The sequence below is a fragment of the Mauremys mutica genome, chromosome 13 (genome assembly GCF_020497125.1).
Source record: "Mauremys mutica isolate MM-2020 ecotype Southern chromosome 13, ASM2049712v1, whole genome shotgun sequence".
Lineage (NCBI taxonomy): Eukaryota > Metazoa > Chordata > Testudines > Geoemydidae > Mauremys > Mauremys mutica.
The window spans coordinates 4328930-4343505 of NC_059084.1; the positions used below are offsets into that span (position 1 = coordinate 4328930).

The window sequence follows — 14576 nt, forward strand, 5'->3', positions numbered from 1 at the left end:
TGTTTCAGGGAAAGACAGCGGAACTCTGTGACCTCATAGGGAAATATTTTCTCCTTTCAGAGAGCAGCCAGGTGGCTGAACTGGAGACTTTCATTTGCTGACCACAAAAACTGTTTGGTTTTTATTCATTTTTGCTGCCTGACTTCCAAACATGAGGCCACATCCTATCACGATCCAGTCATGCAGCTCCCGGTGCCATCCACATGAATTGTGAGCAAGGGTCATGGGCATAATATTGTTGAAAGCACTTGAGTCTGCAGTTGCTGGATTCTTTGGTGGTATAGAAAAGGTGGGTGGAGGAGAGACCCAGAGCACCCACTCATTTTTCAATTTAATTAAACTGTGGCTTGACCAGCTACACATAAGGTGAAAGAGTAAGAACGTCAGCCCCCTGTGATGTCAGATGTGGTTTTGACCTGCCGAGGATGGAGTTAACACACAGGATTTGGGGTTTGATCCCATCTGTCTGTTTGGCACTACTGCTTGTATTTGATCTGGTGGTTGGTTGGTACATAATGCAGTGCCATCTCCTTTCTCCCAGGTTCAAGCAGAGCTTTTCCCACTGCTCTTCGATGTCTCTTTGAATTGGTGGTAATTTGAAGAAATAATCATGTACTTCCTTGTATTTTGGACACTGCAGTAGAAAGAGCCTCTCTGTTGCAGTGGGTGCATGGTCTTATTCATCTCTTTTCACCTGGTCCCATGAGAGGAGGGCAACTGCTCTCCTCAGTGAACAGGATTTGGCCTATTTTCTCCAGTTCTCCCTGTCCCCACCTAGCCATAAACTATCAACATATCTTTTCCAACCAAAGTCAGGCAGAGAACTTATCAGTCCCTGGCACATCTCCTTGCAGGCTGAGCAATAAGGGAAGGATGTTTGCTTTTCCACAGCTGTTCACTCAAGGATTATAGTTGAAGACATTTTATGGCAAGGCTGGACTGTCAGAGTGAGGGCAGGAAGCAGATTCCAAGCAGAGAGTACAGCTCTCAAGGGGCAGCTGCTGTAGGTGCTAGCACTGATGGGAGAAGAGATTTGTGTTTGTACAATACCTCCATCAAAGGATCTTAAAGTGCTTTACAAACACTCATAAACTCTGATTACACCTGTGCCATTAGGAAATTGTCCTCCTTTTGCAGAAGAGGAAATGGGACTGCGGGCCACATCTTTAAAGGTATTTAGCTACCTGCCTCTCATTTATTTTAATGTGAGTTATGCACCTAATTACCTTTTAAAACATACACTACACAAAGCCACATATGTGTATCCTACATAGAATATGAGAATGGCCCTACTGGTCAGACCAAAGGTCAATCTAGCCCAGTATCCTGTCTGACAGTGGCCAGTGCTAGGTGCTTCAGAGGGAATGAACAGAACAGGGACTCGCCAAGTGATCCACCCCTGTCGCCCATTCCCAGCTTCTGGTAAACAGAGGCTAGGGACACCATCCCTGCCCAGCCTGGCTAATAGCCATTGATGGACCTGTCCTCCATGAATTTAACTGTTCCTTTTTTAACCTGTTTTGGTCTTGGCTGTCACAATGTCCTCTGGCAAGGAGTTCCACGGGTTGACTGTGTTTGTGAATAAATATTTCCTTTTATTTGTTTTAAACCTGCTGCCTATTAATTTTGTTTGGTGACACCTAGTTCTTGTGTTATGAGAAGCAGTAAACAACACTTCCTTATCTACTTTCTCTATACCAGTCATGATTTTATACACCTCAATCATATCTCCACTTAGCCATCTCTTTTCTAAGATGAAAAGTCCCAGTCTTATTAATCTCTCCTCATACGGAAGCTGTTTCATACCCCTAATCATTTTTGTTGCCCTTTTCTGAACCCCTTTTCTAGTTCCAATGTATCTTTTTTGAGATGGGGTGACCACATCTACACGCAGTATTCAAGATGTGGGCGTACCATGGATTTATACAGAGGCAACGTATTTTCTGTCCTTTCTTAATGATTCCCAGCATTCTGTTTGCTTTACTGTTACCATTACAGTGCTAGCTGCATCTTTTCCACCTTTCTGGTCTGTGTGCACCCCCCCAGTCAGTTGGCAGGCCTCAAGTCTAAATGTCCTGTGGTGGAAATCTGCATTTCTCCTACTTTTAGACCAAGCCCTCGGCTACCACACCCTGTGTACTAACTTTGCTTTCCTAGTAGGTCTGACTGGGTGTGGTACCTGTAGTTCTTTCTTGTGCCAGTCTGTGACCAGTAGTATTCAGTGACAAAACAGTCGTCTTAAAGCCAAAATACTGTTTTAACAGTAGGAACAAAGCATTTAGAGAGAGAGAATTTTAGAACACAAACTACACACGTCTATCCCCTACTGATGACAGCCAAGATGCCCTGCCCCCGCAAGGACCTGTCTGTCAGTCTGATCCGACTGAACAACTCTCTGCTCTCTCCCTTTTAATCTTGCTAGAGCTCCTTTGTTCTTGTGACTTCCTAGGCGTTGGCCCCAGTCAACCAAACCGGTTCTGTAAATTGGCTGGAACTAGGCAGTAGAATCTTCAAAGCTAATAGTTCAGACATTAAGAACAGGAGGACTTGTGGCACCTTAGAGACTAACAAATTTATTTGAGCATAAGCTTTCGTGGGCTACAGCCCATTTCATCAGATGCATAGAATGGAACATATAGTAAGAAGATGTATATACGTACAGAGAACATGAAAAGGTGGAAGTTGCCCAACCAACTCTAAGAGGCTAATTAATTAAGATGAGCTATTACCAGTAGGAGAGAAAAACTTTTGTAGTGATAATCAAGATGGCCCATTCCAGACAGTTGACGAGGTGGTGTGAGGATACTTAACATGGGGAAATAGATTCAATTTGTGTAATGACCCAGCCACTCCCAGTCTCTCTTCAAGCCCAAGTTAATGGTACACCTCTACCCCGATATAACGCTGTCCTCGGGAGCCAAAAATCTTACTGTGTTATAGATGAAACCGGGTTATACTGAACTTGCTTTGATACGCTGGAGCGTGTGACCCCGCCCCCCAGAGCGCTTCTTTACCGTGTTATAACCGAATTCGTGTTATATCGGGTCGTGTTATATCGGGGTAGAGGTGTATCTAGTTTGCGAATTAATTCCAATTCAGCAGTTGTTCCTTGGAGTCCGTTTTTGAAGCTTTTCTGTTGCAAAATTGCCACTTTTAAGTCTGTTACTGAGTGACGAGAGGTTGAAGTGTTCTCCTGTTTTTTTAATATTATGATTCCTGATGTCAGATTTGTGTCCATTTATTCTTTTGCGTAGAGACAGTTCGGTTTGGCCAATGTACATGGCAGAGGGGCATTGCTGGTGTTTTCTGAGGAGTGGTTTATTTTGAGCCATTGTTCCATTTCTCCCCCTCCCCCAACAACTCCTTTATTAATCTAAATCAATATATTCACACAGTAAACATCCCAATAACCAGGTCACCATACAGTATTCATAAATTATTACAGAGCAGCATCACTTCTCTCACTCACTCTCAGGGGTGGGGTGGGGGAGAATCTCCTCATTCCCATTCCTTTGGTTTTTTTAAACATGATTATTGTTTCTTATTGCTCTGAATTTTTAAGTGCTTCCATTTAATGGTCTGCATTTTAGCTGGGGTGGATATGTATTCCCAGCAAAGCTCGTCAGAGCCTGGGGCTAATGTTACCAGGTTCGATGCCTTTTAATTTCAGCTGATATTTCCTCCCACACTGGTGCTGTTGACTGTACAGCAGTGAGCCTGCATCTTGGACCCCCTTCTACTGCGGAGAAGGCGCCTCTTTCACAGCAGTTGCTATATTTTTTTTCATTGCATCACTTCACTGTTAGAAGGAAAATGTTCGTGGTGCAAAACTCTGGGACCCAAGCTAATGTGCAGTATTTCTGACGCACCTACCATTGGGGCATTAGTGCAGTGGTATCTATTTACTGTGTGCCCCTGGCCAGGAGTTGTGATCTTGGGCCTCCATCAATGCAGCTAGAAAAGCAGACAAGATTACAGTAGTTGGATGGAAAATATTTTAGCTCCCTGCCCCTGCGAAGATCAACAATTCACATAACAAAGATGTATCAAAGATTCATCTCAACCAGGAGAAGTAGGTACTTCAAAAAATGAACGAACAAACAAACAAAAAGTTGCAGTGTCTGAACTGAGCTTTCATAGAGAAATAACTCAGGAGAGCAAAGCTTGGCCTCTTCCCTGTGCCAGTATGAAATGAAAATTCACAGTGTTGAAATGCAGAGTCCTAGAACCAGGAGTTACTACACGCATCCACCAAGGGCTGCAGAGATGGGAAACGGGAAAGTGAACAATCAAAGCAGGGTATGGCTGGATTTCCAATGGGCTGGTTTGTAACTTCAGTTTTCAATAAATCATCCCATTCTGAAAATATTTTTAATAATTAAAACACAAGGACATTAGTAATTTATAAACAAACTCCACCATGTATTGCAACGGTCCCAATAAAGCAAAACGCAGACCAAGAAATCTGATTTTTCTTTTCTTTTAACTTCCAAGTGTCAAGTCTTCTGCAGTCAGTGGAGATGATAAAAATGTATCTAGGCCCTTACCCTCAATGTGGTGTTCAGTTTTGAAGGACCAGAGTGAGGCACAAAAAACGATTTGGAGACATCACTGAGCCATGTCTATTAAAGGGTAGGAAATAAATAAACCAACCCCCTTACTAGTCTGGCTAGAAGAGGACAGGGGGATATGACTGTTGTATATAAAATAGTGACGGTTACAAAGGCAGCCAGCCCTTTTGCTCCTCCTGTTTGTCTGATCCCAGCTGCTGAAATTAAAAGGCAACAAATTCCAAGCAGCTAAAAGGAACTACTTTTTACATACACAACATGCAGTTAAGGTGTGAAATTTACTACTCCATGCTAATGTTAAAGCAAATATTGTTTGAAAAAAGAATTTGATACAAATAATAACAGCAACTCTATTTTAGACTAGGGAGAACAAAATTAGAGGCCATCCATCTTTATGCTTCAAATGGATCAAGAATGGGAGCAAGGCCGAAATTAAAACTTTTGCAGTGTAAGCAATATGGAGCAGGATCACATCTTTGTTTGTACAGGGTTTGTTTCCCCTAATGCACTGGGGACCTCATTCTGTTGGAGTCTCTGGATCCTATAGGAGCAGAAATATCATTGAATAATAATGAAGTATCTTCCATTCACGAGCAGGCCACAGTTGGAGACAGGATGGACCATGTATCTGTCCCAGCATGTGATCAATTCAAGGAATACTAATGAGTGTGTATAGGTGTCTCTTCACTTGCTTGAAGCACTATAAGGTGACAGAGTAGCTCAATTCTGCTTGGTGGTTCTTCAGTGCATACCAGGATAATGGGCATATGCGTATTGAATGAATGACACTACTGCAGTATAACAGGATTCAGCCTGATTATTCTGTTAGTAAATGCATTATAATATATTTCTTAAAAAGGTGGGTCAGAGTAGTCAAATGGAAAAAAAGCCAGTTAGAACTGTGACAGGCCAGAAGCTGTGCTAATGCATATAATGTGGAGATGTCAGAAGGCCCAGATATCAGAGAATCAAAGATATATAGAATTTGAAAGGATCTCAGGAGGTCATCTTGTCCAGACTCATGTGCTGAGGCAGGACCAAGTAAACCTAGACATAGGTACCAACTTCCCCTCTTTCCCATGGATGCTTGACCCCCTTCTGCCCCCGGCCCTGCCCCCACTCCACCCCTTCCATGAGGCCCTGCCCCTGCCCGCCCCTTCCCCAAAGTCTCTGCCCCCTCCCTGCCCCTATTCCAACTCCTTCCCCAAATCCCTGCCCCGGCCCTGCCTCTTTGCCTCCTCCCCTGCGCATGCCATGGTCCCGCTCCTCACCCTCCCTCCCGGAGCATGCTAACAGCGTGTTTGGCAGCGGCCGGGCAGGAAGTGCTGGGAGGTAGGCGGAGGAGCGGGGACGTGGTGCACTCGGGCGAGGGGAGCTTGGCTGCCGGTGGGTGCAGAGCACCCACTAATTTTGCCCTGGAGCACCCACAGAGTTGGCGCCTGTGAAGCTAGACCGTTCCTGACAATTGTTTGTCCAACTTGTTCTTAAATCACTGGTGACGGGGATGCCATGAGCTCCCTGGAAGCCTATTCCAGAGCATAACTATCCTTATAGTTAGAAAGTTTTCCACTATATCTAACTAAATCTCCCTTGCTGCAGATGAAGCCCATTACTTCTTGTCCTACCTTCAGCAGACATGGAGAACAATTGATCCCCGTTCTCTTTCTAGCAGATCTTAGCGTATTTAAAGACTGTTATCGGGTCCCCCTTCAGTCTTCTTTTCTCAAGACTAAACATGCCCAGTTATTTAAACTCTCCTCCTAGGTTTTCTAAACCTTTTATATTTTTTGTTGTTCTCCTCTGGACTCTATCCAGTTGTCCACATCTTTCCTAAAGAATGGCACCCAGAACTGGACACAGGACTCCAGCAGAGGCTTAACAATGCCTAGTAGAGTGGAGGTACCTGCCATGTCTTACATACGGTCCTCCTTTAACACATGCCAGAAAGATATTAGCCTTTTTAGCAACTACATCATAGTGTTGGGCTCATATTCAATTTGTGCTCCACTACAGCCCCTATCTCCTTTTCAGCAGTACGACTGCCTAGCCAATTATTCCCCATTTGGTGTTTGTGCATTTGATTTTTCCTTCCTAACTGTAGTGTTTTGCACCTTTGCACTTGTCTTAATTGACTTCTTAAGGAGTAATAAAGGGCAAACTGGAACTGAATGGGAAGGGTGTCGATATAAAGCATATTCCAGGAAAAAATAATCTTCACTTTACCTGCTCCTCTACTGTGTTCTTCATCTGAACTCCATATGATGTTGGTGTATGGTGAATGCTAAGCCATTAAAGCATACTTAAATGGAACGGGTTGGTGTGATTTTGGGAGGCGGCTTGAGAGTGATATGTATATATGTCACTGGCACCACATCCTCCATCAGGCAATGCCCCACTTTGAGGAGAAGTGTCTTGCCCTTAAAGCTAAAAAGGGAGAAAGAAGGAAGGAAAAAGAATTTCTCCCAGCAGGCAGCTGACCCATTAGGAAATATCTGTACCTATGGTGGGAAGATCTGTGGTTCCAGGATCAGACTCCTGAGTCATCTCAGGACCCGTACGTAAATCTGTGGTAGAGATCATCCTCGAATTGGGGATCGCTGATGATGATCTATCTCACTGATCTCATTTCTCAAAACTGAATCACTTTTGCTTAAATTTAAAAATATGAAATACCTGCTGAGACAGAGAGAAAGCATGAATATTAGTTCCAAACAGTTAAAGTTTGTCAAAGTTGAGACAAAGAACTTAGCAAGACTCAGAATGGGACTGGATATTTATATGGATAACAAGAATATCTAGAGCTCCTATAAATTATGCTAACAAAAATTCTGGAAGGGATATTAATCTTTGTGGTCGGGGCTTAAACCGATCTCTATTAGAGATTAAGATGAGATCAGTGTGGGGGTCTGATTATCCCACATCTGCTACTGCAGAGTTCTTACACCTTCCTCTGAAGCAGCAGGAATGTGGGGGGCAGAGGCTGAAAAAGGACAGGGCAGAATGGGGAACAAGGGAGACAGCCCCAAACAACTGCTGCCCCACCAATCTCACCCTGGCCTGCCCACTCAGGGTGAAGCTCCAGGCTCTGCCTCTCAGCAGATCCTACCCTCTTTCTGCCAGGTACTGACTCTTCTGTGCCCGGCTCTCCCAGCACCACAGCTGCTCCTGACTCCAGCTCAGCCCCACTTGCTTCCATGGCGGCATCAGAGGAAAGGCTCCTGCCATCCCCCTCACCTTCTGTTTGGCTGGGGATGAGGGCACTGGTGACTTTTTCATTGCTGAGAAATGTCAGGCATGGAACTGCGGAGAAATAGAACAAATGACTACTACCAGTAACATGCTGGCTGGGCATTTTTAATATGCACGTCTGGCTGGAGGATCTGAAAATGGTTGAAAGGAAGGTGCTGCTCTTTGGAGCATTCAGTGTATCATTATACATTTCAAGTATCAGGAGGTAGCTGTGTTAGTCTGTAGCCGCAAAAACAACAAGGAGTCCGGCGGCACCTAAAAGACTGACAGATTTATTTGGGCATAAGCTTTCGGGGATGCATGGATCTGAAGAAGTGAGGTCTTTTACCCACGAAAGCTTATGCCCAGCTAAATCTGTCAGTCTTTAAGGTGCCACCGGACTCCTCATTGTTTCTATTATACATTTTACTTATTTAAAAATAATGCATTGACATAGCACATTAAATGTAGGCTGAGCATTCAGTTTGCTATGTTGTACTGCAGTTAGACCCAGGCTATTGGAGAGAGGCGGTAGGTGAGGTAAAATATCTTTTATTTGCCCAACTTCTGTTGGTGAAAGAGAGAGGCTTTGGGGCTTACACAGAGCCTTTCTTCAGGGCCTGCTCCAAAGCTTGTGTCTCTCACCAAGAGAAGCTGCACCAATAAAAGACATGACCTCACCCACTTTCTCTCTCTCTTAAAGTGCGTTATGAAAATGAAAGTGAAACAAGGACAGGAAGTTAAGGATGTCTGAGCTCCCTTGCTCAGAGCTCCCTGGTGGTCTAGTGGTTAGGATTCGGCGCTCTCACCGCCGCGGCCCGGGTTCGATTCCCGGTCAGGGAATGTGGCTTTTTTTTTTGAGGCTCTCATTCCCGCCGTCCTAATTTTAAAACCCAACCGGTGGCACTTTTAAGGGGCGCAGCAACGCACTGATTTGCCTCCTGTCACCATGCAGTTTCACCCTGGCCTTTAGCGCCTGGTGCAGCGCTCAGAGGGGCTGCTCCCGCCTTGACCGCCGAGGCTCGCTCACCAGAGCAAGGGGCAGAGATGGGAGCGGCCAGAGGCGAAGCGATTTGTACCGGCTCCCGGGGGGCGCCCCCGTAGCGACCCACACCCGCCGTGGCAAGGGGGCTTGGAAGGCTGCCAGGGGCGAGTCCCGCTCGCTGGGGCCGCAGCAGCCCGCCCAGGTGCCCGCCCCCGCAGAGCCTGCACCGTCCGCGAGGCCCGGCGGCGGGGCAGCCGCCCCCTCGGGTCTAGTCTCTCGGTGAAGGCGAGACGCGGCCACGTCGTGACACGTCGTCCCCCCCCCCCCCCGCGCGCCTCTATCATTGGCCCAGCTGGTCCCTGTCCAGGTGAGTCTCCCCGCAGTGACACACCGGAGCCCCGCCCCTTTCCCGGAGCGGGGGATGACCGCGCGCGTGCCCGGGCCTGGAGGCGCGGGGACTCCCTCCCTCCCGCGCGCGCCCCCGCCCACAAACCAACCGCCCCGCCTTGCCCCGCCCCGCCGGAACGTGGCGCGCTCGGCCCCGCGGAACGGCGAGGGGCGCGTGTGTGAGCGCGCACGCAGCCTCCCTGTGCCCGGCTCCTCCCCTCCCCCCCTCGCTCCGGGTCCTGCTCGCTTGTGTCGCTTGGCGGCGGCTGGGGCTGCTGAGGAGACGCCGCCGGAGCCCGGGCCGGCCTGTGAGCAGGAGCCGCCGCCCCGCCCCCCCCCAAAGACTCAAGAGCCGCCTCCGCTCCCCTCGCCCGGCGACACCCGCTCCCTGGTGCTGCCCGCCCACCGGCCCGCTGCGGAGAGCGCAGGTAAGTGAGGGGAGGGGCAGGGTCGGGGAAGGGGGGGTCGGTCCGTTGCCCCCCCCACCCGCCCGGGTCTGTGGCGCCTCGGAGCCTCGTACGCACCCAGGGCCGGCTGGGCGGCTGGAGGCCAAGATGGAGCTGATGCTGCTGAGGGGGAGGGTCTGACGCTGCAGCACAGCGCGGGGGGGCAGATGGAATGGGGGGCATGAGAGGGAGATGAGCCGGGGGGCGTGTGGGGGGATGGCATGGGGGAGATGAGCCGGGGGGCGTGTGGGGGGATGGCATGGGGGAGATGGCATGGGAGGAGGAGAGGATAGAGTAGGGGATCTCATTAGAAAGGGGAATATCCCTCATCCCACCCCCAGTTGCCACCACCTTGCTTTCTATGATGAAACAGAGACAATTAAACATCAGGTGTCTTTGTATTTTGGAGGGGGGATTAGCTGTTGATGGGCACTATGTGCGTATGGGGACAAGGGATCATCTCAGTTTGTCATAAATGCCACATAACTACAGAGCCTGTTCATAATAAGGTATTAGAAATTATGGACACTGTATTTTCCCTGGGAGCCTCTTGCTTTGGAGGGTGGTGGTGGGGGGCGATGAAGAAAGCCCAACTTCCCCGTCCCTCCTCCCGCACTTGCATACCTGGTACCATGGGGACTTACAGTGTGCTTGTGTCCTCTGTCTTTGGACTTCAGAATAACAGTAAAAAATCCTCAAAGACAATATAAATAATAACTTTGCACTTAGGGCTTGTATTAACTGAGACTCATAATGACAAATGACAGCTCAGGGGATTTCAGATGTTGTCTTCCCCCTATGTTGCTGCTTGGGATTTTTATAATTAGTGGCTGCTCAGAATATTACACACTTGAGTTTGGTTAAATGATGCATTAAGAACCAATGGGAAACCTAGTCTTTGAAACAGGAATTTGGAGAGAGGGGAGAACTCATTTATTTTGTGCTGCTTTTTGTGATGCTTGAATGAAGAATATTTGACTCCAGTGGCATTCTGTCTGGATGTAGTGATGTGGATGGGGTAGTCAGTTTACTAACATACTTTGTTGTTTTGCTTATGCTTTAGCTATATCTTGCAATGATATGCATAGTAACACAAGGCAGTTGGTTTCTTATTGGAGTATAATGTACAGATGGAGTCATTTCTCCCTCAGAGAGAGAGTTGAAAGCCATCCATGTCTGATGCTGGCGCTGTGTGACACACAAGGAGATTTTCAGCTTTTGTATCTTGCTTGTATTTGATTCAGTGAAGCATCAATCTGCAGAGTGTGCAGAAAGTCATTGCTATGGGTTTGTCTGTGTGTATTTAATGCTGTCTCTGAGGCTGTAATCTGTAATAAAATGTGTATGCCAGTGTGAATGACAAATTCAAAATATCTTCTTGGAGAAATACACAGATGAGCCTGAATTTACAGTGGATGTCTCTCTCTTCAGTCCATGGGGGTGTGTTGTTACTACATTTCTTTTGGGAAAAGAAAAAGTGAAATTATAGTATATCTGACATTATTATAATCTGCTACCATTGAAGCAAAAACTTGTAGGTTAGAGCAAAGTTAATGGTTGGCTTTGGCAACATTTTAGCCATCTCATTGGGTATATTAAGCTATGATAAGCATGCAAATCTAAAAAGAGCTAAGAGTGTTTTATTTCATGTGAAGTGCACTTAGGCAGGTCAAATGGCTATCGGATATTGTCGGTTGTGCATAAGAAGCATTTGTTTTAGATTTGTTAAGCAATGGAGAAATTCAGTTAAACTGTAAGAACAAGCTCGTGTTTTAATAGCCACCATTCAAACTGCCCAGGGTCATTGTGTACATATATTTTGTTGTTAGAAGTGGCCTGGTCTTAGACTGAGTAGCTAGTGCTGGGGGATAGATGCCAGTGATGCTGATGAGCGGGCTCTGTAATAATTATAACTGTGCTGCTTTTCTTAATGCAAAGCTGAATCTGGGAAGAAATCATATCTAATACACAGAAGGTAGAATTAGAAGGTTGTACCTTGCACGTGTCTTGATTGAATTTCCTCTTGTTAATTTGGTACCTTAAGAAAGCAGTGTAGGGAAACTTGTGCTACCTATGTCCATGGCGTACTTGTTCTGTGGATAAGTAGGTCTCTGGGCTTTAGGATTGTTGATCTAGCACCTTTTTCTGAGCACTAAGTAAATAAATATCTTCCCCTTCTTTGCATATTTCATCTTAATATTAAATGTAAGCACAATGGGAGCAAAAAACTGTTTGTGGTGGTGGTGGTGATGAGAATAAAACTACATGTTTTAGATGAGTCACTTTAGTCTGACACCATTTATTTTCTGCTACATGTTTTTGATACATCATATTGGTAAGTCATAGGTAGTAGTGTCCAAGTACCTTGAGGCCCCCACACAGAGGTGCCCTAAGAGCATGGTGTATGTGTGCTCTGTAGTTTAATATATGTGTTTTATCAATATGTGCCCGAAAGAAACAGCAAGAGACAAAACACACTTTACTAAGTCATTAATATGCCTTGGCTGAGCAGGGGTCGGAAGGCCTTTCAAAAGAGTATGACTAATCAGTGCATCTCCTGCAGTCTTTCATAGTTAAAATACCAAGAAACCTATATTTTGATAAGTTAATGCACTTGAGTTACAAAAATAAAGTACAGTAATTGGGGTAATTTCACTGAGTTTGTAAATGAGATGGTGAGGCTGTCATACCAGAGCAGTCACTGGGGATTCATCACCCAAAGATGATTAGCAGCCAGTCAGATAGTTGCTCAGAACAACTGATAATCTGATTGATAATTAAATTACTTATTGAATGGGGCCAAGAGTTTCTTCCTGTATCTGTATTTAAAGCATTTATAAAGTCATCAGTGGGAGCTATTGAGTGCTTAGTACTTTGGAAAATTAGGCAGGTATCAAAAATGTGATTTTTTTGGGGGGGATCCTAGCTTTAGGTTTCTAGTTTTGAAAATCTTGACCTAGTTGAATTATTGCAATTTAAGCTGTTCGGCAAATAGTATTTCTGATTATTGATGCTTGTGCCTTTGATCATCATATTTACCTACTTTATAAACTTCAAATATAGGTAACAAAAATCATAGCATCATAAAAACGTAGGGCTGGTCATGTAATGAGAGGTCATCTAATCCAGACCTGTGCGCTGAGGCAGGACCAAGTAAACCTAGACCAGGGGTCGGCAACCTGTGGCTCCCGGCTCGCCAGGGTAAGCACCCTGGCGGGCCAGCCCGGTTTGTTTATCTGCCGCGTCGGCAACTTCGGCCGATCGCGGCTCCCACTGGCCGCGGTTCGCGGTCCCAGGCCAATGCGGGAGGCAGGAAGCCGCGGCCAGAACATCCCTCGGCTCGCGCCGCTTCCTGCCTCCCGCATTGGCCTGGGACTTACATACTACATCCTGTGTCTTACATACTACACCCTGGTTAATACACTCCAGAATGATATTAACCTTTTTTGCAACTGCATGATGTTGACTCATATAATTTGTGATCCACTATAACCCCCATATTTTGTTCAGCAGTATTACTGCCTAGCCAGTAGTTCCCCATTTTGTATTTGTGCATTTGATTTTTTCCTGTCTGAATGTTGTACCTTGCACGTGTCTTGATTGAATTTCCTCTTGTTAATTTTAGACCAGTTCCACAATTTGTTGAGGTTGTTTTGAATTCTAATCCTGTCCTGCAAAGTGCTTGTGACCCCTCCTAACTTGGTGTCATTTTGCAGATTTTCTAAGCATACTCTTCACTCCATCATCCAAGCTGTTAATGAAAATACTGAATAGTACTGGACGCCTGCAGGACCCCACTAGATACATCTTCGGTTTGACAGCGAACCATTGATAACTGCTTTTTGAGTATGGTCTTTCAACCAGTTATGCACCCACCATATAGTAATTTAGTTTAGATCACATTTCCCTAGTTTGCTTATGAGAAAGTCATGTGAGACTGTGTCAAAAGCTGTACTAAATAAAGATCTATCATATTTACAGCCTGCCCCTTACCCCCTACTCCCTGGGGAAGCAACAGTAACAAAGAAGGATATTAGGTTGGTTTGGCATGATTTGTTCTTGACAAGTTGTGTTGGCTATTTCTCTTAATCCTGTTATCCTCTAGGTCAGTGGTGCCCAAACTTTCCTGTTGTAGAATTTGATTCTACACTTTTTCACATATAGTGCCACTGTCCCACAAGCATAACCTGTTCTGTCCTTCTGATATATTTTGTACCCAGGTATTACGTGTCCCATTGATTATCCTCATTCCACCAAGTTTCTGTGATGACTATTATATCAATATCATTTAATACGAGGCACTCTAGTTCACCCATCTTATTATTTAGATTTCTAGCACTCATATGTAAGCACTTTAAAAACTTGTCACTTTTTAGCCCTCTGCCATTACATGATGTAATTGAATGGGACTTTTTTTCTTTTGACTGTTTCTCATCAGATCCTACCTGTATTTTATCATCTTCCATCCTCTGTCTCCTCCTTATTAGGACATAGGGAATCTCCATTTATAGATCCTCCCTTAAGGGATGTGAACCACATGCTCCTCTGCACCTGTTGGCTTTTCCCCAGCCCTTAGTTTAAAAATGATGATGGGTGTTTTATGAGTTCTGGGCAATTTATTAAATTTGTTCATTTAATTGTGTGCATAATATTTTACATTTTATAGTAACGGTTTGTTAAGCACCCAGAGATTAGGATCAATTTTTAAATACCGGTAATCATAATAAACTAATTGGCTTTAATCTGAAACTTGATTTGGGCCACAAGTGACTGTTTCTTTATGTTTTGCTTACCCATTAATGCTTTACAGGGTTGCACCATTATGCTTTTGGGGTCAGTATAAAGGCAGGTTCAGATAAGGCTAAAGGATTGTACTGCTATCCAGAAAACTGAAACACATGGACCTCTCCATATTAATCAGTGTTCCTTTGGGAGCTATCCAACACAGAATAATGAAAG

At 45.4% G+C, this 14576-nt stretch overlaps 1 protein-coding gene and 1 non-coding gene across 4 annotated transcripts in view; both read left to right on the forward strand.

The window, feature by feature from the left end:
- Nucleotides 1-8570: 8570 nt before the first annotated feature.
- On the forward strand, nucleotides 8571-8642 carry TRNAE-CUC. The gene has a single exon. It is a non-coding gene; the product is annotated as a tRNA-Glu (tRNA).
- A 697-nt stretch (nucleotides 8643-9339) lies between these two features.
- DNAJC5 (DnaJ heat shock protein family (Hsp40) member C5) overlaps nucleotides 9340-14576 on the forward strand; it is a 51809-nt gene continuing 46572 nt past the window's right edge. For 2 of the 3 annotated variants that reach the window (XM_044985363.1, XM_044985362.1), the window contains exon 1: nucleotides 9340-9599. The gene's annotated coding sequence lies outside the window, so the exon portion shown is untranslated. The remainder of the gene's footprint in view (nucleotides 9600-14576) is intronic. The other variant, XM_044985353.1, reaches the window with a different exon arrangement.